The sequence below is a fragment of the Xenopus laevis genome, chromosome 6L (assembly GCF_017654675.1).
Source record: "Xenopus laevis strain J_2021 chromosome 6L, Xenopus_laevis_v10.1, whole genome shotgun sequence".
NCBI classification, from domain to species: Eukaryota; Metazoa; Chordata; class Amphibia; order Anura; family Pipidae; genus Xenopus; species Xenopus laevis.
In genome coordinates, this window is record NC_054381.1 from 63,270,103 (window position 1) to 63,295,509 (window position 25,407).

The 25,407-nt window shown below is 37.5% G+C and overlaps 1 protein-coding gene and 1 long non-coding RNA gene across 5 annotated transcripts in view; one reads left to right on the forward strand and one right to left on the reverse strand.

Moving 5' to 3' along the window:
- The window catches only part of vwc2.L (von Willebrand factor C domain containing 2 L homeolog), a 207,947-nt gene that overhangs the window by 120,742 nt on the left and 61,798 nt on the right, over positions 1–25,407 (forward strand). The window lies entirely within an intron of this gene.
- LOC121394636 overlaps positions 1–25,407 on the reverse strand; it is a 120,605-nt gene that overhangs the window by 16,051 nt on the left and 79,147 nt on the right. For all 4 annotated transcript variants that reach the window (XR_005961884.1, XR_005961883.1, XR_005961882.1 and 1 more), the window contains one exon: positions 62–131. This is a non-coding gene — a long non-coding RNA (uncharacterized LOC121394636). The remainder of the gene's footprint in view (positions 1–61; positions 132–25,407) is intronic.

The window sequence follows — 25,407 nt, forward strand, 5'->3', positions numbered from 1 at the left end:
CTAAAGTAATATCGCTTATACCTTATGTTCAAAAGAAATGTAACCCCGCCCTAATACTCACCACAGATGCTGAAAAAGCCTTTGATAGGGTATCATGAGTATTTGTAGATAGGACATTTACTGACTTTGGCCTAGGACAGATAATTAGACATAGGATTATTATTGTATGATAAACCTTCTGCTAGAATTACGTTTAATGGTACACTATCCCCAAGAGTTCAGATAATGAATGGGACTAGGCAGGGCTGCCCACTTTCCCCGAATTCCTTTCATTTTTGTTATGGAGACTCTTTTAGCACATATTAGGAACATCCCAACTATATCAGGCCCTATTGTGGCAGGGAAAGAATATACTGTAAATGTGTGGCCTTCGCTGATGACCTATTAATGTGTGTAACTAAGCCATCTACATCTCTCCCAAACGTATTGAGCCTTATTAAAACTTTTGGTGAATTATCTAATTTTAAAGTTAATTTATCGAAATCAGAAATTTTAAATATAAATATTCCAGAAGCTACTGTCAGTTTGTTAAAACAAAATGTTTCATTTAAGCGGGAAAACTCAAGTAATAAGTATCTAGGGGTTAAACTTCAATCCAATCTAGAGAAAGCCTATGAAGACAATTATTTACCCCTTATGAATTCACTTCAGAAATTATTAGAAAAGTCGGGGAAACTACAGTTATCATGGTTTGGAAGAATCCAGGCCATTAAAATTTATTTATTTCAAGTCCTACCAATTTTTATACCCCATTCCTTTTTTAACTTCTACTTAATCCACGATAACAAGATTTATATGGAAAGGGAAAACCCTTACACTAAAATACAATTTGCTTATCCTTCGGAAAGAACGAGGCAGACTAAGTTTACCAGATTTATACACGTATTATTTATCAGCTCACTTGGTTCTCATATACTTTACAGTTGGGTTAATGGAAAAAATAATACAGATTGGAGTGTTCTAGAACAGTCCTTTGTACCTTATACTTTAGAAAATTCACTGTGGACAAATGATTATAAGCATCTGAAAGAAGCCCAGTCTCAACCTTTGATTAAAGCCACTTAAAAGGTGTTGAAAAAAATAAAGAAACTAATAACCTTACGCAATCCCCCCCCCCACATATTTGTATCATTAAAAAACAAACCAGAGTTCCCACCAGGGATGGAAAAAGACGCCCTGGACATGTGGGGTTTTTGGGAAGGTAGGGGTACTAGATTAATTGATTTAATTAAGCAAAATAAATTGCTTCCATCCAGAAATGATGGAGTTCTCACTCAAAAGATAACTGGAATTATAATCAACGCTACTTTTTTGCACAAATAAATAGATTTAAAGATTGGAATAGACAACTAACCCCTTGGGAACAATTCCTAATGGATTCAGGGAATAAGGTTAAACTGGTGACTAAAATATATAAACTATTAATAAATGCCATTCCTCAAAATTTACCTTCCTTCTGCTCAGCCTGGGAAAGGGAGATAAAGACAACCTTCCCTCAACAAATGTGGATTAATATTTTTAAATCTACCCATGAGGCATCCAAGGCCTCAAAAAAAACTGAGGCAATATATAAATTAATCAAAAGATGGCATTATACACCAGCTAAACGCTGTAGAATGTACCCTAACTCTTCAAAAAAATGCCGGGGATGCAATATAGAAGCAGGGACACACTCCCATTTATGGCTGCCATGCCCCAGTTTAAGTATGTACTGGAAAGAAATGTTATTCACAAAGTGACAAAGAATGTATTCCAGATAAACAATCAAGCCCTACTTTTGTTAAATATATCAGATGGGACCAAATTAAATGTCCACAGACCCCCTTACTTTACATCTTCTTCAATCAGCCAAAGCCTTGATCCCAGGGATGTGGAAGTCAACTCGAATTCCTACATTTATTGAATGGAAGAAATTAGACGATTTGAAGAACTAAAGGTTGATTATTTAATTTTACTTATATATATCTGCACCCTGGATTATCTAGCTCACCTGTAGGGTATTCTATTCCGAAGTATTATGATGTGAACAAGTTGGTATAATGATTTGCTGTCAGCTTTTGTTTGTATTTGTATTTGCAACCTTGTTTGCATAAAAAAAAACCATAGGAGTAAATACAAAGTGGATGAGTTTTTCTGTGGTGAGCTCTAATCGCACATTTTGATCACATTTTTTATCTGCCCCTTAAAGTGTGTTTGCCCATAGATCCTATACATAGATTACTCCTTTGAAAGAAATGCTGTATTGTTCTATAACATTGTGTGATCCTATATTTATGCAGACAAAAATTTTGGCAGTAACAAGAGATCCTCTGCAATCACCCACAATCAATTTATTAAGGCCTTAAGACATTTTGTGCATTCAGAAATAAGAATTATTAATGAATCAGATGAATGCATTATATATATGCATTTGTGGTCTAGAAGCTATGCAGATATTTGTTTAAATTATAATTGCTGATGTTTGCTGGTATTGCTTATATATTATGATTTTTATATAGTACCATCACATTTATGTTACAGAGATTGGCGGTCTTTCATATCCACAGTCCTCTGCAAATAGTACCAGAGTGGGGTTGAACTCAGAACCCCAGCAATTTAGGACAGAAGTGCTAACCTCTGACCCCCCATTGCACCCCTTGATGGTTTTGGAAACCCAGCCCAGGATGTTTGCTGTCTCAGAAATTGTTGGAAGCCCTGCCTGAAAATTGTGTTTTCATTTACATTTATAGCAAGGTGATCATAGCAGCAATGTAGTTGGTATAAAATATGGAGGGGACTTGACCACATGTTGGCTTACAAAATGGGCTTAAACCCAAGAAGGCTGAAAACCTCAGTGCTGTTGTTACATGTAGAGGGCATACAACTGCATACTCAAATGAATTCATAATGTACATGGGTAGAGCTAAAACTGTGACCCACTTCTAAAGAGTTTTCATAAGATGATGTTACTTTAATATTTATTTATAGTCTTAAATGGAGATGCTCTGGCCTCATAAATCTTTCATACAACAAAGTCTGTTCTTCTTCAATCCATTAATAATAAAGAGTACTTCATGGTAAACTATGCTTCTTATTGATTGCTAAAAGCCCCATATAGTATTTTTATCTCACTCTGTGCCTTGGTCTATTTAGATGTTTTTTTTTCCCTGCAGTGAATGTAAAATAAAGAGAGACATTTTCCCAATGGAATGCTAAATTGTGCTGCGTCTCCATAAATTGCATATAATTATTCTTATTAATTTATCTACCAACTATTAGCGAGAAAAGATCACTAATTAAATCAATTCCTGGAAAGGTTATTGTCACTGCTTGGCATCTTCATATTTCAGCTTAGGAGCAATTTCATCTTAGAAACCATTTGCACAACTAATTACTAACAGATTACCAGTCACATGATCTCCACAAACTGTGCTCACCCAACAAAACGTTGGCTTTTTTAGTTTACTAACATGTAAGAAGTAGTGCTTTTACACTATTAATCAACCAGTCGGTGGGTGATGTCGGGTTGATCCGATCGTGGGACCTAGAACCCAACGATTGGTTCACAATGCAGCCAATATGGATCACGGGACCACGAATGAACAAATGTGGCCGCGATTCGACAGGATTTTTAACCCTGCCCGATCAACATCTGGCCGACTTTCAGCCAGATATTGATCAGGGAAGCCCATCGGTGGGCCCTACACATGGACCAATAAGCTCCCAACTCGGTCTGTCGGCATCTTTTATTGGCCCGTGTACGGGAGCCTTAAGTGAAGCGAACAAATGCACTTTCTGAAGGTAAATGTGCCCCTGTACACCAAATTAAGTGATTTCTTACTGCGACTGTTTCCACGGTTTAGGCAACAACATATTGTAGGTAGCACTGATTTTTAAATATATGAACAATGTTAAATTAATGTATGAAGTACATTGTCAGATAAATGGGAGTAGCATTAGGAGTAACATTTTCGTTTTTCTTTTGTAACATATTTTTATTACGGAATTTTGAAAAGAAAAAAACATATATGACAGAAACAATAAAGTATCCACAAGAAGAAATACAAAAACAAAAAGCAGTGAGGAAACAAAAAGAAAAAAGAAAAAAAGAAAGTACTCTCATAATGCCATAATATAGAAAAGATGGTTGATTAACATCAGTTAGTGATCACTGTTCAAGATTATCTTATGCAGTAGAGATTAATAGGTAGTCAGTATTAGATATCTATTTTCAAGATAATTAAGGACCCCAAAACAAACTGCAGTATACAACCAATTGACATGAAATGAGAAATAACCTGCTTAATATCTAGCAGCAAAACCAGGCCCTACTTACGTAATGATTGTCATAATGAAATTACCTTGCATACAAGCAGCCGAGCTAAACATATGCCGATAGGGACCATTAAGCTAATAGATAAGTAGGTTCTGAAGATCTTTTTCACACTATGAGGTTAGCCCCTTAATCAGGGAAGTGGTACTGTATGTGGAACAAGTTCCCTTAATTCCTGTAACGTTGGTTACAGGGTTGGTGGGGTTTTAGCAGGGTTGTTAAGCAGATCACCTACTGTAAATAGACCTCTCTGTCCCCACCGTTTGCAGAACGATGCGTTGGTGCCCGGGAGAAAAGTAGGATTTCGAAAATAACTTATATTTAGGGAATAATGTGACAACAAGTCTCGTTTGTATTTTAAGTTATCCCAGATTCTCAAAGTCAGCTGGGTTGTTGGAAGCAAATTGATTCTAGTTCTATCTTTGGTGCCATCAGACCAAATTCGTGAATTGATAGATATATCAGGGGTAGCCAAGCTTTCGATAGAGGCCCACACAGTGGGTAGAGATTGCCTCGACCATGCCAGTAGTTGTCTCAGTTGCGCTGCTTCGTAATACCTTCGCAAATTGGGCACCCCTAAACCTCCATAGCTAATTGATGTAGTCAAAATCGATTTAGCTAATCGATGGCTCTTTTGGTTCCAGATAAAATTATGAAATTGACTTTGTATAGCTTTCAGCGTTTTTGGGGACACCATAATCGGTAAAGTTTCAAACAGGTACAAGTACTTTGGCAAAAGCATGCCTGGGTAGCTTAAGGCAAGTTGAAGGTTGGCTATAAAGGCTTCGTAATGCTGTTAAAAAAGGCCCTTCAATTCTAGGTGGGTGAGTAGGGAGAATAAATACCTCCAACTTAATCTATCAAAGGCCTTTTCGGCATCAAGACTTAAAACTACTGATGGGAGGTGAGTATTATATAAGGTTGATAACCCGTCGAGTGTTATCCCCTGCCTGTCAGCCTAATATAAACCCCACCTGGTCACGATGAATTAGCTTAGGCAATATTGGGGCTAATCTATTAGCTACAATTTTTGAAAAAAGATTAAGATCAGAATTCAAAAGAGCAATGGACCTATAATTTGTACATAAAGTGTGATCCTTTCCTTCTTTGGGGATGAGGAAGAGATATGAAGCCTGGGTTGTCTTGGGAATAGGAGTGCCTTGCAAAAATTGGTTGAAGAGCTTTAGCAAATAAGGGGAAAGAACATGTGCAAACAGTTTATAATATTTATAAGGCAGCCCATTTGGCCCTGGGGTTTTGCTGCTTGGCATATTCTTGAGCGCAAATGCTCATTTCCATATTTAAGGACTGCAAGTCATCAGCATGAAATTTAGGCAGGTTAAGATCAGTCAGGAAGGTAATTATAGGGTCAGCAGCTCCGCCAACATTTTCTGAGGAGGGCTGGGGTAGATTATATAGACTATGATAGAATTTATAGAACTGAGCTCCAATTTGTATAGGGTCGTAAGTGAGTTGCCCAGTCTCAGTTTGGATCCTATTAATTTGGGAAGACGCTCGTTGGTCTTTAAGCTTTCGTGCTAAAATGGCTTGTTGTTTGTCCCCTTTTTCATAAAAAGTCTGTCTAGCCCAAAGAATAGCTTTGGAGACATCTTCAAGTTTAACACGTGCTAAATCTTTTCTAAGATTGACAAACTGGTCAAGTATTGAATCAGAACCACACAGATTATACTGCGATTCTAAATCTCTAAGCTTTCTATGCAGGGAGAAATATGTCTCTGTTCAGGCCCTCCGTTTACTAGCAGTTAAAGCTATGAAAAGACCCCTAATGGTAGACTTATGGGCTTCCCACAAAGTCGAAAGATTCCGAACTGACCCCTCGTTAATTTGGAAGTATTCTTTCAAATTTGTTTCAATTTGCTTAAATGCCTCAGGGCTATGTAAAATGGTCTCATTTAGCCGCCAATGAGGCGTTCTAGGTGGAGGCTTCAGCAGGTCTATAGTGAGCGCTATTGGCGCGTGGTCCGACCAGGTAATTGGATAGATAGTGGAAAAACGCAAACGTAAAGCAGATTGCGAAATAAGGAAATTATCAATTAGTGAATGAACTGGAGAATAATAAGTGTATTGTTTGTCTTTGGGGTGGTTAACAAGCCAGGCTTCGAACAAATGTGCCTGCCGTATTAGCCTTCGGAAGCTGCAGGAATTTAAATGAGCCTGCTGATCTGGGGAGGGGTGAGAACGGTCTGCCATTTGAGAAACAACCACATTAAAATCTCCTCCCATAATACCATACAAAGCTTCAGACTGTACAATTTTGTTAATCATTCATTTCAGAAAGCGAATTTGCTGCCGATTGGGTGAATAAACATTTAATAGGGCAAGAGTAACATTTTCATGATGTCATGAAAGTATTGGAAGCTGGGAAACTAGTATTAATCAAAAGCCTTCTTTTTCGGACGAATTTTACGGACCAGAAAACTCTAATCGAACATCACCACATCACCTTGACTTCTCCCATTGATTTATACGGTAATTTGGCAGGTTTTAGGTAGCCAGAGTATGATAAATCTCAAAAATCAAATACATTTTTTTTTTTTAAAAAAACTCGAATTGAGTTCGGATAATTCCCTAGTCAAATTTGACAGTTTTGATCATAAAAAATGTGAAAATTCAAATTTTCTATTCAACTCTTAATATATCTGCCCCTTATTGTATATATATATATATATATATATATATATATATATATATATATATATATATATATATACACATACATACAGTATAACATCCACCTGTTTACATCCAGTGGTAGTAAAAGCACCATTCCAAAGATATGGGGAATAACATATAAAAATACCAAAAAATTAATGAGTTAAAGGGAAAACATGAAGCTCATTCAGTTGGTGCATACACCAAGGTGCATATACATCACCTCAACTTCCAGAAATAAAATATTAATGTTTTCTTTGTTCCACAGATTAAATGAAACTGACAAATTATTTACCTACATCCTTTACACTGACAGTGAAACTAAACACACCTGTCCTTTACCTTGTTCCATTGCTAAGTCATGGCTTCTGGGGCTTGAAGTCCTTCTGCTTTTCATTATGGGCGGTGCCCATTTTCTCTGGAAAGCAGAGGGACTTCAGGTCCCAGAACCCATCACTTCCCAATGGAACAAGGTGTGGGGGGCTGCATTATCAGCCTAAGGGGTGGGGAACTGGTCCCTGCAACACAGACAGACTGTCATGGTTTCCTTTTGGAAGATCATATGGTGTTTATGCAGCTGTTTTTCTGATATGCCATATGACCCATGGCAGGTTGGTTAGCACCCAATCAACAAAAATGTTTTTTCACAAGTTTGGCCCCCCCATACTTGAGCTAAATAGACAAAATAACACATGCAAATTTGCTGTAATTACATAGTAGAAAATCATTATTGTCCTCCCTGTGTACATTGTTTTAATGGTTTTAAGTTTCCCCAATTATAATGATCTAATAATGGTTAGGTTTTATGCAGAACACACTTTTCTTTCATTTATTTATAATTGCATTGGTAAACTGCAGTGCATGTAATTTATATTGCCTTAGAACACCCAGTTCAATTGATACAATCAGTCACATTGTGGCATTTAAAAAGCTTCCACTGGCCAAATTAATAGGGATAAATAAAGGTTAAGAGACAAGGCTATTTGTATCTTATTTTCAGACTGACTAGCAGTACTTTAAATTAGAAGGCAAGGTAGCACTATGCGCATATTCAAACCTTACAGTCAAAAACCTCTTCCAAAATCCAAAAACATTGCTCCTAATAAAATTGAGTCCAGTGTATGAGACTGTCAAATTCAGATCATAAATACTGTGCATAGTGTAGATTTGTGCAAAGTACCCATTCATGGGGCTGTGATACAGTACAAGATGTATTTATATAATTCCCATGCAGGCTAGCAACATGAATGTCTATGGAACACGAGCACTGCAGGACAAATTTTGTAAAGTGAAGGCTTCAAATGGGTCTTAATAAAAATGAGAGTGAGTAGAGGGACAGAATAAGCCAGTAAAGGCTCATACCGGAAGCCCATGTACTGTACACTATACTGCACATATTTATTTATTGTATGACCAATTACATTAGGACCTCCATCTTTGTATTGTGCATGCATAAAACATACAAAGTACAAATACTTAAGGGCTTATTTATTAAAGGTCAAGGTGTGGAATCTCAAAAAAAACATTTTTCTTTTCACTAGAAATATCACATTTTTAGAGGAAAAAAAAAACCTAAATTCTTTTCAAGATTTATTATATCCCAATGCTGCAAAATGACATCTCAGACCTGTTGAGGTCCTGTATAAGTCAATGGGAGAGGCACATATCCCAATTTGAAGTTATCTTAGTCTGTGCTGAGTTTAGCCTGAAAATCTGAGTTTTTCGAGGTTTTCAGGAAAAAACTTGAAAAAATCTAAAATTTGAGAAAAAGACAGTACAAATCGTATGATTCAAGTTTTTGCGAAATTTTTTCAAGTTTTTTCACATTCTGATTAAATCGAGTTTATTTTTTATTAATAAATAAGCTAAAATTGAGCATGTCAGTTTGGTCAAGCTTTTTTTATTTACATTATGCGATAAATTCGGATATTGGTAAATAACTTCCTTAATGATAAGCACATTTTTGCAATTTTTCATGAAACCACAACACAAATTATTCCCAAAAGTAAACTGAGAAAAATGCAGCGAAAATATGGGCATTCACTTTGATTCATACCCAAACAGAAGCTCTTACTCCTGGAAGTAACCCCTTGGCTCTGTAATTAGGCATCAGTAAAATAAGAAATATACTGTGTATATATATATATATATATATATATATATATATATATATATATATATATATATATATATATATATATATATATATATATATATATATATTTCACTCTGATACCGGCACTCTCGATAACTGCGGTAAATGTGCCTGGGTGCAGAAACAACAAAATAAACTAAATATATCCAGAAGAATCCGCACTCACAGGTCTTACTAATTAAAGTTTAAGTTTTATTTTTAAAACACGGTCTGACGTTTTGGCCGACCCACGGCCTTTCTCAAAGTGTCACATAAACAATGAACAATGCCTTAAATATGGGTATTTGGCAGGAAACAGCAGCATCATCAGTGACATATAGTCATCATCATAATGGAGCGACCTAATTGGCACACATGCTAGCATTATTGAAACATCATTAGAACAAATGTTCGGTATTCAGTTAGATCTAAGCCTTAATGGCCCATTCACATTGTTCAAATATAAGTATATACAGCAGGAAAAGACAAGAGTAAATAACCCACAGTTCAGTTTATAAATACATAAAGATCAAAGTCTTTATTTAATCCAATATTATACAGGTATAGGATACCTTATCCGGAAACCCGATATCCAGAAAGCTCCGAATCACGGAATGGCTGTCTCCCATAGACTCCATTTTATCCAAATAATCCAATTTTAAAAATGATTTCCTTTTTCTCCAAAATAATAAAACAGTAGCTTGTACTTGATCCAAACTAAGATATCATTAATGCTTATTATATATATATATATATATATATATATATATATATATATATATATATATATATATATATATATATATATATTTATATATATTACACCAATATATTACACCAATATATTCAATTCATTTAATTCATTAAAGTCATTACACATACTTAAATCATATGTATGTATGATATATAAATACAGTATTTTCTAGTCTGCTGTGTTTTATAAATAACATTTTTAAGTGCTTTCTACATGAAACTTGCATCAGCCTGCAATGTATGTAATTTCTATCAGGAAACTGTAAGAAAATATTTTCTTTTCAGAAAAACAGTTCATGTAGAAAATCATATAGATACTTAAAGGAAATTACACGATAGAACACCTTGGACCAGGGTCAGAAAGAATCACTGGCGTTTTTAAAAAAATGGATTCATGGAATAGCATAGAAATGTATACTGTAAATGTTTAGCTAATAATGACATAATTTGCAATTTTAAACCTCAATTAGAATGTCTATTCACATGAAAATATAGCCCATATAGTCAGACTATTGGCTGCATGAAAGTGGCCTGTAACATTTGAAAATAAATAATACTTTACAAATTAATACAAATTAAATGCAACAACTGCAACATTATAACAGTTCTAGAAATCTGGGGGTCATATATTACTACCCAAAAAGTACACCCATCAGTGCTCATTCACTTCACACTTGTAGTGAGATACTTTGCTTAAGAAAATTGGACCCCATCCTCCCCCTCCCATAAAAAGAAAAGACTGAAGTTGTACCATTGATAAACATATCACTTGTGTAAGGATATGATATCAGATTATAATTATTACCCATGTTAAACCAAGTAACCAAAATGTAGATTGACTGTGAGACTAAAAATGAATTGTTGTTATTTTTTATGATTGGGCGTCTCATTTTTTATTCACACCAGTGTTTTGTAGAACCAGTAAACATACAGTAACAAGCAGATGACATATTCATTCATAGATCTGATAGGGGGATACAAATATATTAAATAATCTAAAACCAACATCAATTAAAAATAGTATAAAACAAAGGTACACACAAAGATAAGAAAGCCTAAAAAATAAGCAGACGTTTCCCATATATCTTAGAACTACATACAACCCTTACCACTTATTAAGGAGTTTAAAATGTTTTAAAATAATACCTCTTTGAACATATAATTCTGGTTACAGATTTTATGCCTCCAAGATAATTTTCACTTTACCTGAACCATATTAGGATATTGAGATCAAAATTATGGAAAGAAATCTGGAAAACCCTTGGCCCCAATCATTCAGGATAACAGATGCCATCACCTGTGTCAATAGGTGCACTTGTGTGCAATTCATTGGAATGGATTGCATGGGCTGAAACTAGTTTTACTTGTTTGCGGGGCCTAGCCACAATGGGTTTTTTAACTTGCAGGGGGGGCTGGCCACCAATCTTTTTTTTTTTTTAATGTGGGGGGGCTAGCCACCAATTTTTTTTAACATGTGCGGGGGCCCTGGAGCCAAGAAAATGTTGTTTTACGGGGCTTCGCAAATTCTGATGGTGGCCCTGGACACATGGACATACATTATATATACTTCCGGGCTTATAGTACAGGTATCAGGGGCGATCTGCCAATGAGGCGAGCTGAGGCGCTCGCCTCAGGCGGCATCGCCAGCTAGGTTTCCAGGGGCGGCAAAAAGCCGCTCCTGGTGCCTTTAAGAGCCGAATTTCCGGTTTTTGAACCGGAAATTCGGCTTTACTAGGGCGAGAGAGCGCAATTGCGCTCTCCGCACTAGCGTTGCTGCCTCCCCCCCGGAAATCGAATCGGGCTGGGGGGGCGGCATTACTGGAGCCGCCTCAGGCGGCAATACATACAGAAACGGCGCTGACAGGTATAGTACCTTTTATCCAGAATACTCTGGATCTGGGGGTTTTCAGATACGGTATAGGAAAAACTATACCCCCAAAATGAACACTTAAGTAACAGATAATATTCATATCATATTAAGTGGCATATTAAAGACTTAAAAAACTGGAATATATATTTAAGTAAATACTGCCCTTTTACATGTCTTGCCTTGAGCCACCATTTCGTGATGGTCTGTGTGCTGCCTCAGAGATCACCTGACCAGAAATACTAGAACTCTAACTGTAACAGGAAGAAGTGTTGAAGCAAAAGACAGAACTCTGTCTGTTAATTGGCTCATGTGACCTAACAAGTATAGTTTGTTTGGTTTGTTTGTGTGCACATTGAATCATACAATCCTAGGGGGCGGCCCTTAATTTTTAAAATGGCAATTTTCTATTTATGATTACCCAATGGCACATACTACTAGAAAAGTATATTATTATGAAAATGGTTTATTTACAGGAACCAGGGTTTTACATAAGAGCTGTTTTATGCAGTATCTTTTTATAGAGACCTACATTGTTAGGGGGTATAGTTTTCCTTTAAGCAATTTTGATCTCCATATCATAAGTCTACTAAAATACCAATATTAAATTAACCCAAAGGTATTGTTTTGCCTCCAATAAGGATATATTACATAATAAATATATATTAGTTGTGATTTTACAAAAAAAAGAAATAATTTTTTAAATTGTGAATTATCTGATTAAAATGGACTCTATGGCAGATGATGACCCTCCTGTAATTCGGAGCTTTCTGGTAGAGGGTTTCTGTATAATGGATCCCTATCCTGTACTACTGAATCTTAAAACCAAATAATTTTTCTTAATTTCTGCCAATAAAACAGTGAAAACATGTTTTTCTTGTGCCAAATGCACTGCAGTCAATGGTCGTTTTCTTTTCTGTTTATAAACAGGATATACAGTATATACATACATTTAAATACATAGACACAAAATCCTTTTAATTATGGATGTTACCGTAAGGTTACCAGATCATTTGAAAAGTCAATATATGCAAGTTGCTGGGGTGCAGTGATTGCAAACTTATTGCATTTAAATTAAAAGCAATCATTGCAGCCTATCAATATAATTTTTTTTATAAGCTTCTTACACGATCAAGTAAACTTATGTTACTGTCTACTGAAGCATTTAACTGACATCTAAAGAAGGACATAAATAAAAGAACTAAATTATGCCCTGCATGTGTCATATATTCATTAGCTATTCATTAATGATGAATATGTCAAATTGACCTTACTTTCTAATAGAGTTATGCTTCTCACTAACTTGCAGTGTATACTTCAAACAAGAGCAAAAGTTTTAAAGACAGCTACCCTGCACATGTACAAAATTGTTGTAATAAACCAGATTGTAGGAAAAGTTTATGTGTGCTGTATATGCTGGTCAAGTCTCCAAATCAAACTTCATTCCATGAAAAATATATACTAGTGTATCCCCTTCTTGGCCACCCCCTGTGCCATAGGTTATACACCATTACCTTCTTAGCATATAACAAGTCATGAATTCCCTTTGCTAACTGAAAGGGTACTGAAAATGTACCTATCACGGCAGTGCCTCCACCTAATGGCATCCAGGAATACACCTGCAGGTGGCTTCATTAGAAAAACAATACTAAAACAAGTGCTGTAAAACACATAAACTTTATATAAGGGTAAAGGCAAAGTAAATATGCAGTTCATATATTACTGACCCACTACCCTGGGGAGCCCATTGCAGTACAATTCTGGCACCTCCTTGCCAGGCATAGTCCCACACTCCTCTACTGGTGGACAAAGAGTCTCAGTCCCTTTTCCCCAAAGAGCTCTTAACTTTCCCCAGGTAGCGCTACCTGCCCAAATACCTCTCCTGTTGGACAGAGGTAGTTGCTCCCATGCAGGCCCAGACTGGCAATCTGTGGGTTCTGGCAAATGCAAGAGGGGCTGCTGTAAGATGCCATAGACACTCACTATTACAGTAAGTGGGCGGCTGGGGACTGTTTTGGCCTCTGTGTACTAGGAATGCCAGGGCCTATTTTGACTTCCAGTCCAGGCCTGTTCCCACACGGAAGGCACATGAACAACACTTGTATCTTTAACAGGGACACATACCTGATCCTTTCACAACCCTCCCTCAGGCACAACTCACTTGAGGACTCACACAAAGCTTGCTTTGAATCCCTAGGGTTCTGCTCCCAACATTATCAGCAGTGTAATGCAAGACAACCCCCTTTACTCCTCAGTAGGGATGTAGCGAACTGTTCGCCGGCGAACTAGTTCGCGCGAACTTCGACTGTTCGCGTCCGCCGCAAGTTCGCGAACGTCGCGCGACGTTCGCCAATAGGCGTTCGCGTCAAAATCGGTCGCCCATTCGACCATTCGATCGCTAAAATCGAACGATTTTCGTTCGATTCGAACGAAAATCGTTCGATCGAACGATTAAAATCCTTCGATCGTTCGAATCGAACGATTTTCGGATGATCGAAGTTCGCGAACAGTTCGCGAACAGTTCGCAAATTATGCCGGTGTTCGCGAACGGCGTTCGCGAACACATCGGCGGCGGTTCGCTACATCCCTACTCCTCAGGGCACATGCAGGTAGTTTTCTGATTCTCTTAGTATGCCTTATAGGTTCACTTTCTTTGGGTCTATTGCAGTTGGCATCAGGAGTAGGAAAATGTCCTTCATCAAATGTAGCTTCTCCAAAGTCATTCCTAACAGGAGCAAGACGACTTACATTCCATATGCGTCCATCAGACAGCTCATATGTGTGTGGTCCTCTCTGGCATCTCACTTCAAGTGGTGTAGTAAATTTAGATTGTCCTTGTTTCAGTAGTCTTAATTCTGACTAAAGATCCAGCTGAAAGTGTACTTCTCTGACACCACGTTTTCTGTCAGTATAAGCCTTGCATTTGGCTTGTTGACGTTTGACAATGTCAGCAGTAGACGATTTTGTAGGCACAGTATTTTGTGGAAGTTTGATGTCTGGGACATGTAACTGGTGTGCATCTGTCTGCCATGTAATAATTCAGCTAGAGATGATTGGGTTGTTGCATAGCGCATTGCTCTGTAGTTATGTAGGAACTCTGTTGTAAAAACTTTCCAAGATTTCCCAGTAAGAGTTGCTATCTGTAGTGCTTCTTTCAGACTTCTCTTGAATTGCTCGATTTCTCAAATTGCTTGTGGGTAATACACTGAAGATTTCCGATGCACAATATTCCTCTCTCTATAAGAAAGAATTCAAACTCAGATGAGACAAACTGTGGTCTGTTGTCTGATTTTAACTCCTTCGGATTACCTTCTCTGCTAAAGACTGTAGACAGAAATGTGATTACTGTACTTGATGTTATATGAGAAACAAATGCAATTTCAGACCATTAACTGTAATAGTCTATCAAGGTTACAATCAAAAGCGGAGAACAGAGGAACAAACTTGCAGAATAACTGCTAAAGTGCAACTTTATTATAGTCCACACAACATGTTTCGGGCGTCACAGGCCCTTTTTCAAGTGTCTATCAAGGTTATAGCATATCTACAGTCTATAGAAGCATCTGCAAAAGGACCCACAATATCAATATAAAGTTTTTCCCATATTGAATCAGGGAATGGTATTGGTTGAACATTTTTCAAACTTGGTTTGTATTGCATTTTATAGTTGAAATTCAGTAGCCTTGCTGACCATCTATCTATACACATTCCAGCTCTTCCTAGTCCCTTTGTTGTAAGCAAAGTAGTTAAAGGGCTATGATCAGTGCATAACCCCATAGGTAGGTTCTACATTTTTCTGTTGCCCAAACACATGCTAGAGCTTCTTTTTCAACAGTTGAATACTGACTCTCTGCCTCTGTAAGTGTTCTGGATGCAAATGCAACAGTTTTCTCTGTATGATCAGCATGGATCTGTGTGAGAACTGCACCAACGCCATAGTCTGAAGCATCTGTAGTAACCATAGTGGGTAGTGCAAGATCAAATAAAGCTAGCACTGGACTGTTCACAATTAGCTGTTTCACTATTTCAAATCTATGTTAAGCAGTCTCTGACCACACCAGACTTAAAGTTCCACGTAGTAGTGCTCTAAGTGGCTCTACAACTGAAGCATAGTTGGGAATAAACTCAGAATACCATGAAGTAAGACCTAAGAATCTGGAAATCAGATGGAGTAGGTGCTTGTGTAACAGCGTTGACATGGTCAGGGTCAGGCAGCAATCCATCTTATGAAATTATATGACCAAGAAATGACAGCTGAGTTTGTGTGAAGTGGCATTTGGAAAGGTTCAGTTCAGTCCTGCAGAATCAATGCATTTCAGAACATTTTTTAGGTACTTGTCATGAAGATCCATAGTTGGAGAATAGACAATTATATCATCCAAGTAGCATTGTACACCAGGTATGCCATGGAGTATAGAAGACATCAGTCTTTGAACTCGGTGCTGAAGCCAGTCCATAAAGTACACGCTTGAACCAAAACAAATCATTTTGAGTGATAAATGCAGTGAGGTCTCTACTTTCCTCATACAGTAATACTTGATGATAAGCACTCTGAAGATTCAGGGTAGAAAAGAATTTTGCTCCTCTGAGTACTGAAAATTTTTCCTCTATGTGTGGCAAGGGATGATTATCCTTAACAACTGCTTTATTAGGTTCCCGGAGATCAACACACAATCGAATTCCTCCAGCTTTCTTCTGATTTTTCAATCACATCTTGCGCTACCAGTTTCTTTAGTTCCTGTGAGACAGTCTCCCTTATAGAGTAGGGCAGGGGTGTCCAAACTTTTTGCAACAAGGGCCAGATTTACTGAAAATGTGTGAGGGCCGACCATTCAACCTGACATCAATTCCGAGGTAGCTAGCTTGTGATCAGGATCATTCACTCCTGGAGATGGACACGTACACAGAGTTTAGGAAGTAGAGAAGTGGAGTCTGTTTGGACTTATTCTCCGCGCCTCATTTAAACAAGAAATCGCGTAGCCGTGCAGTAATATTTGGGCACATGATTAGTGCAAAGGTGTTGCTTTGTGGTGAAATTTTAGACACAGGCACTAGTGCTGTAGTAATGATACCATCAACTAATTGTAGGTTTAATGCAGCAAAGAGATCCCTTCCAAGTATAGCAGTTCCCTTATTCACAATGTAAAAGTCACATTTTGCAGTTTTTGATTCAAATTGTACAGTCACTGGCAAGCAACCAAGGGATTTGATCCTTTAAGTAACTGACCAGTCTTAGGGCAGGTGCAACCTGAACCTGTATCAAGCATCAGGTTAATGGAGTGTCCCTTGTCAGCAGAAGCAGTATTGACACTGACAGTGCATATAAACTTGTCTGGAATAAATGTATACGCTTTATCCACACTTAATACCGTAACATTTGAAGCAGTGACTTCATGGACATCTTTATCAGAACTATGGCAGATATTAGCAAAATGTCCTATTTTTTTGTATTTGCGGTATTGTACAGCTTTTGCAGGACATGTAGCATAATTTGCAGTATGTTGTGTTGAACCACAGTGGAAGCAGTATTTTTTATTTGTATTTTCTGCACGGTTTTGCAGTGTAGGTGAATCCTATTCCTTAGCACTGTATTTTGCCTGTGACTGTGCATTATTAGGCCACATTGCTACTGTAGATTCACATTCTGTACATTCCCAGCAGTTGCCTGACAGAGTTTTAGCCTCTGCCACTGCTGTTTCAATTTGGCTAGCAACTGTAATAGCCTTTGCAAGGGTTAAATCCTGCTCTAGGAGCAGTCTCTCTCTAATGCAAGGTGAGCTTGTTTTTTACACTTTTTGGCCTCTTAGCATTTCATCTGTTAAATTTCCAAAGTCACAGGTAATAACCAGCTCTCTCAAATTGTTCTGTGGATTTGCCATTACATTGTCCATGCTGGAGAAATTTATATCTTTCAGCAACCACAATTACTCTTGCCACGAAAAAAATAAGAGCAGTTTCATAAGTATCATCAGGTAATGGTAATGTATAGAATATATGCTGTCTCTCTGCTCCCAGGCAGTGAATAAGTAAAGCACGCTTTCTAGCAGCAGAAATCTCCCCTTAGTCAGCAGCAATAATGTAATTTTCAAACATATGGATCCAAGCAGTAAAAGGTATGGTAGGCTCACCAGGGTTTGGAAGAAAAGCTGCAGGCTGCTGCAGAGGTAGAAGAGACATCTCGTCGCCAATATGTTATGTTTTGGTAGCCGAGGATGAGTCGAGTATAAAAGTGCTTTATTAGCAGGTTCATGCAGCCATTGCACTTCAACAATAGCTTTAACTCTAATACTTTTAAGCAGTATAGAAAGTACTATGTACACAGTATAACTCTTGTGCACAGTGACACCTACAGGCCCTTTGTATAAACACCAAAGTTGAGCTTACCAGGCTTTGGTGTCCCCAATCACAACCCCTCAGGGCTATTGAATTCCTTTTAGCCGTACATCTTGCAGCAGTTCCTTTTCACTTTGTCCTCAGTGAAAGTGAAAGAAGCAATGGCTGTGACCACATAGCCTTAGCTATATTAAGCAGTTGTGCAGCAGCGACACCTTCTGGCAACCTCTGTTATCTGCCAGAACACACTGCACAGGGACAAGGGCTCCTACCCCCTCCCTTCATTTTAGGTCCAACCTGTATCTGGCCAGGTAGGGCATTTTACACCATGTGGAATTTTAGGAACAGAGGGGAATTAACCATATGGATCCCTACACTAGAAATATAACAATAAGGAGAGAAGAAGGGATAATCTGTAACTCATTTTTCAAGTATTCAGTCACTATCCAGGAACAATTAGTAACACGGAAAAGTAGGCAGGGATAAATTACTTAATTGTATAAATAAAAACTTCAATTAATACACAAGCGCTTGTGTATTTTCATTAATCACAAACAAGTATAACAAGCCTTCTTGAAATTTCTCTCCAGATCCTAGGAGTTTGCGAGATGCCTTGGAATATTTGTACATCCATAATTTATCTAAACAGTGCAAATATATTTATACTGGTATGGAACCAGTTATCTACCATGGGACCTGGGGTTTTCCAGAGAAGGAAAAGACTTTGCAAAGATTTTCATCATTTAAGAATAAAATCTGCAGAAAATTAAAATTAATTAACCTATTTTTTATACTTGCAAATTATACATTTTTGTTGTATTATGATTTCAGTAAAAATGAAAGTTAATAATGAAAACAGAATAGTGTCATGAATAAGAGCAAGTTATGAGCACAGCACAGAGGAATGTCATCACATTGTTTTTTGTTACAGTCCAGTGGCTATCCTTGTCCCTTGTGGCCAAAACACTAGAATGCTGTACATACTGTTAAACTTTGAATACCCCAATTATATCATCTTCTATTAAAATCCACAGACAAGCTGAAGTGCGCTGTGCACATTCTCAACTGTTTTTTGGAAAAATGATTTTCTTTTAAAATGCTCTATGGCATGAAACTTTAACTGCTTCTCATTCACAGCCACGAAGCAACAAATAATAAAATATAGTTTTACTACTGCCTTTTACTGTGAGGTGTCCATCAAGCCCATAGCCTAATGCCTTATGTGCACTGCTGTTTGTTTGCATTTCAACATGCTGTCAACATTTGAAATTCCAGGGCAGTTATTTGCAATAATGAAAGTCTGGTTAGTTTCTTGGTCTGGTTACTTTAAGAACCCAACACATAATGCAAGTTGGAAATTAGAACTATCAATGCTTTTCTAATGTAGTGATGGGCTTGGGTCACTCTAGATCTGCAATAAGGCTTTTTGGGGGCTGCATGAAAGTCTTTCCACAAACACACTTGGATAATTATTCAAATTAGAATTTGGGAAGCATTTGAGTAATAAATGAAGCAAAAGTAAACTAATAAAGCTAGTATAGACTTTACATATCATGCACTATTTCAAACCTGAGGAACGCGATTCGTTTTTCTATATTCCTCTCTTCTCTTCCTTTTTTCATCCACATTTCCTTTTGTCTTTAATGTTCTACTGTCTAAATACTTTTCCATATTGATCACATGTAAATGTAACATCTTTAAGTTATACTGATTGCAAAAAAGGTGATATCATAAGCAAGGTTAATTACTAACAGAACTTGGTAAACACCGAGTGGTATTTAAATAACAGATGCATAAGTCATGATTATGGACCTTTGTAGCCCAAATAACCTTTAGCTGAATAGCAGGTAAAACCGTTTTCTGCTATTGTGGGGGATGATGAATATAGCAGAATGCTAAACCAGTCCAGAGGGACTATAGAAATAGTCTACAGTACAAAGAACAGATCCTGAAAAATTTACAGAAAACACGCTAACAGGATATGAATTATTGTATCAACAGTACAGTTTATCTTGCTTCTAAAAGGTGACCACCCCTTATGGTGATTCAGGAAACATGCCTATGATACTAGAGAACATTTTTAAACAAATATGTGTAGATTTGACAAAAGATTACACATAGGGACATGCAATTTTTAGAGACGCATATATCAATGGGTGAAACATCCATTTAATCACTCCAGAGCTGGTGGATCAATGTTGTATGGGAAGAAGTGTTGTAGACTCTGGCAAAATTGTGTTGATATCCATTGCTATTATTATTATTAATACTAATAATAATAATAACCAGCCTAGCTTTGTTTGGAATAACAATTTTGAATAGGCAGAATTATTCTCAAAAATGTTTAAATATTTCAAACAATGTACAGTTCAGTTTTGCTTATTCATTTCACTCAGTATCAGTTGTGATACCTTTGTAACCTTCCTCCGGAATTCCTTCAAATAGATAACTAATTAGCTCCTGTTACTGTGTAATATTCCACTGTATTAATATAGACTGTTATTCATAACAGTATATAAATGTTCTTATAAATTTCCTGTGTGTCAGCTCTTTTTTCAAACCCATAAGTTTGCATAATGTTTTTCAGATTTAAAAACTTTTTAGCTGACTAATTTGCCTGAATGCACACTCCCTTACTTCCTAAATGTCCATGTTTGCTACTGTTTTACTGCTGTATGAATCTTTCACACACATACACACACACACATATATATATATATATATATATGTGTGTGTGTGTGTGTTTGACAATATTCACGACCAACTGAAGATCCTTAAAGACTTGAAAGAAAACTAACTTCATGGCAGCATGGCAAGAGGTATCGCAAGCCTTATTTATGAGCTCAAGTGCTATGTGTAAAGTGCAGTTTCAGATACTATGCTGCAATTTTTCCTACAATTCCTGCACCATTTTGGTCAATCACAGCATTATGTTCATGGCAAATGCATTATGTGACTGGAGGGCTTATTTATTAAAATTCAAATTTGTGTAATTTTAGAAGTTTAGAAGTTTTTTTGCACTGCATACCAAAAATTTGAATTCAAACATTGATACATCACCCACTGGTGGAGTGATTTCTGGTGCTCAGTGTTATGATTCTTGCTCATCATTGACAGTGTCTGTTGATGGAGCCTACAGAGGGTACCCTAGAGTTACCGCCAGGGTGAAGAAGAGGTGGTGGGAGAGATAAACTGGTGCAGAACACCAGTTAGTGATTCACTTTGTCATGGTCAATGGGAGAACAAACAGCAAAAAAAAAAAAAAAAAGCTGTAGCATACATAGAAAAAGCTGTACTCACATGGAAATCTAGACTAGGGGGCACATTTACTAAGCTCGAGTGAAGGATTCGAAGTAAAAAAAACGTAGAATTTCGAAGTTTTTTTTGGGTACTTCGACCTTCGACTACGACTTTGATTCGAACTAAAAATCGTTCAACTATTCGACCAATCGATAGTCTAAGTACTGTCTCTTTAAAAAAAACTTGACTACATACTTCGCCACTTTAAACCTACCGAGCTACAATGTTAGCCTTTGGGGACCTTCCACATCAGTTTTCTAAGGTTTTTGTGATCGTAGAAAAATCCTTTGATCGATCGATTAAAATCCTTTGAATCGTTCGATTAGAAGGATTTTATCGTTCGATCGAAATGATTTTTCCTTCGATTGTTCGATCGTAGGATTTGTGGTAAATCAATTCATAGGATGTTACCTCGATGGTCGAATTCGAGGGTTTATTAACCCTCGATATTCGACCCTTAGTAAATGTGCCCCTAAAAGTAATCATAAATGAGGATCTGAAATAAGCTTATCCACTGCATACATTCTTTCCATCTGTATTAACCAGAATTATCATTTGTAGGATGTATATAATGTATACATAATACATAGGAACCTGAAATTAATTCATGGATTGAACTAGAAGCATTTAGGAGGTTAGTGCTCCCATACAGTCCCTAACACCATTATCTATGAATAGTGCAGGGTCAACCCAGCCAGGCGCTCTAGGCAGTCTGGCCGTGCACAACGCCCACAGGCACGCATGCGCGAAAAAACAATGTGTGTATGCACGAAAAAACCAAATGCACACGAGTGAAAAAAACACACACACACGCGCCAAAAAACAAACGAAAGGAACAGCACGCATGTGCTAAAAAGCCCACACACACCAGTACATCTGGTGGGTAGGAAAAGCAGAGAAGGCACGTGCCTGGCGCCCCCCCAGCTTTGCACCCTAGGCTCCTGCCTACTCTGCCTACCCAGGCAGAGTTTATTCAAGATTCCTAAGCAATTTGGTTGTTATCCCAATAATCAGTTCGTCTTTGAGCCCAATCCTTTCCAACAAATTATGTTTTATTATAATAAAGGTACATTTTAAGGTAAATTAACAAACTTGTCTAGGTTTGATTCCTGCCTCTATCTGCAAGGAGTTTGTAGGTTCTCCCTGTTTTTGCATGGGTTTTCTACCGGTAATCTGGTTGCCTCCATACTCCAAAAAACATGCACGTAGGTAAGCTCGGCTGGGGTAGGGTCTGATGTGAATGATGTTTACTCTCTGTAAAGCCCTATGGAATATGTTGGAACTATATATATAAAGGTTAATATCGGTATGAGACCTGTTATCCAGAAAACTCAGTACTTGAGTCTCCTAAAAAATCATTAAGGGCTCTTACTGACGAGCGGTTGAAGCTGCGCTCCCCTGGGTTCCGTTTTTCTGCGTTCAGCCGCAGGGGAGAGCAGGAATAGACGCATTAAGTTCTTTTCAATGGGGCTGTACTCACACAGGTGCGTGTAGGCACCGAACGCAGGTTGAGACGCAACATGTTGCATTTTTCCTGCATTAAGCGCCTACACACGCCTGTGTGAGTACAGCCCCATTGAATAAAACTTAATGTGTCTATTCCTGTGCTCCCCTGCGGCTGAACGCAGAAAAACGGAATGCAGGGGAGCGCAGGTTCAACCACTTGTCAGTAAGAGCCCTTAAACCTTAAGTAGAATTGTTTTGCCTCCAATAAGGATTAATTATATGATAGTTGAGAAGATACTGTCCTATTATTACAGAGATAAAGGAAATCATTTTGACAAATTGTAAATATTTTATTACTTTACTATGGGAGATTGCCTTCCCATAATTCGGAGCTGTCTGGATAACGGATTTCCAGATAATGGATCCCATACCTGTAATAATAATAAGCTGTTGTTGCTTTGTAAAAGCAGCATATAAAAATGTGAGGAACATTAGTAAAGCAAGCAAAGCAATAAAACATATTCATGAGCAAGGATGCCATCTAAAAAATGCTAGACTCATTAACCCTTTTATGGCGTACGTGCTGGTGGTTCAGGGCTCAGGCTGCCAAGAACGTACACTGTACGTTCTCCTGCAGCTGAGCCCTTCTCTCAGCTTTGGCGGCTTTTGCCGCCTCTGCAGAGAGTCAGGAGGGTGGACAGCCCTCTGGGGTTCTTCCTTTTGGGGCCCCTATATGCCACGTGCTTGGGTACACCTATACATATTGGGCATCAAACTGTTCAGAGGACCCTCAGCTTTCATATTTGGGGTGATTTCTCTTGATACCTAAAAGTATGTGGGTAATACGATGCTTCAGGGTAGAAATTTTGAAGTCATTTTTGGAAATGTCACCAAAATCACCAAATTTAGAAATGGTTTGCGGCTTGGTACTTTGGAGTACAAAGACATGCATACCCAATTTAGATTTGTGGGAATGTGAACTTTCCGAAAATATATGGTTTTCTGGGGTGAACTTACTTTTTTCTGCATTTGCCCTCCTCAAAACAATGTAAATGTGTTGATTTTGCAGTATCTGAAATGACAGACCATATGGGGGGTCTTCGTTTTGGGGCCCCTATATGCCATGTGCTTGGGTACACCTATACATATTGGGCACCAAACTGTTCAGAGGACCCTAGGCTTTCATATTTGGGGTGATTTATCTTGATACCTAAACGTATGTGGGTAATACGATGCTGCATGTTGGAAATTTTGAGGTGATTTTTGGAAATGTCAACAAAATCACCAAATTTAGGAATGGTTTGCGACTTGGTACTTTGAAGTACAAAGACATGCATACCATGCATACCCAATTTAGATTCGTGATTCGAAAATATATGGTTTTCTGGGGTGAACTTACTTTTTTCTACTTTTGCCCCCCCCCCCCCAAATCTATGTAAATGTGTTGATTTTGCAGTACCTGAAATGACAGACCATATGGGGGTCTTGGGTACTTGGGTACACCTATATATATTGGGCATCAAACTGTTCAGAGGACCCTAGGCTTTCATATTTGGGGTGATTTCTCTTGATACAAAGATATTTTTACCCATTTTTGATTCACCAGAATCTGTTCTTTCTAGTAATGGGTAGTTTTCTAGGGTAAACCTACTGTTAGCGGAATGTTTGGCCTTGAAATCAAAAGTATGCTGTTTGGGGAGCGGTGCTTTGGAAATTTGGTTGTGTACTGCTTGTACATTTTGAGCTATACAAGTGAGAAATCTCCATAAAACTATATATATTTGGTATTGCCACGTTCAGGAGACATAGACCTTTCTAAATCGGCTGTGTTCTCGTACTATTTTTTATACTTGGAAATTATACATTTTTGTTGTATTATGATTTCAGTAAAAATGAAAGTAAATATGTTTCTGATATATGTGATTGTTCTTCGTGAAACATGATTTTTTTCATTTTATTAGACACTTAGAAGCCTATATTTTTTTACAGAAGTAGAATTACACCAAAATTCTTGCATATTGTTAAAGTTCAGGTTGTCCTGAAAAAAACAATATATTGTTTTCCTGAGTAAACTAAAAGACCACCCCAGGAAAGGCCCTTAAAGTGAAAGAGTGCAAAATATCTAAAAACTGCTTGGCAGTAGATGTTCGCATCTAGGACAAAACGGTTGGCAGGGAAAGGGTTAATCACAAGCCAAGCTGCAAACACTGTGATCTGTAGTAAATACAATCCAACATAAAAATATCAGTTTGTACAATAACACTGTGTGTACAACTGAAGGCTACATGCATTATACACTTCATATAGACAACAAATGTAATTGATTTATTTTGTATTGTAAGGCTCCTGGAGCACATCAGGGTCTGCATAGGAAAGCAAACTCAAGGTTTATAAACGATAGTTATAGTTGCCTTAGTATTTATTCTTAATATGCTTTTTCCAGGTCACCACTGCTGCCAACATCTAATATTTCAAAACATAATCATACATCCTTGAAAAGTTTCTCTTTGATCTCTTGCACTGAACAGCCAAAAAAAGTAAATTAAATTAAATAAGAGTCTTTTTGGCAGAGAGCCCAGAATACTCAGT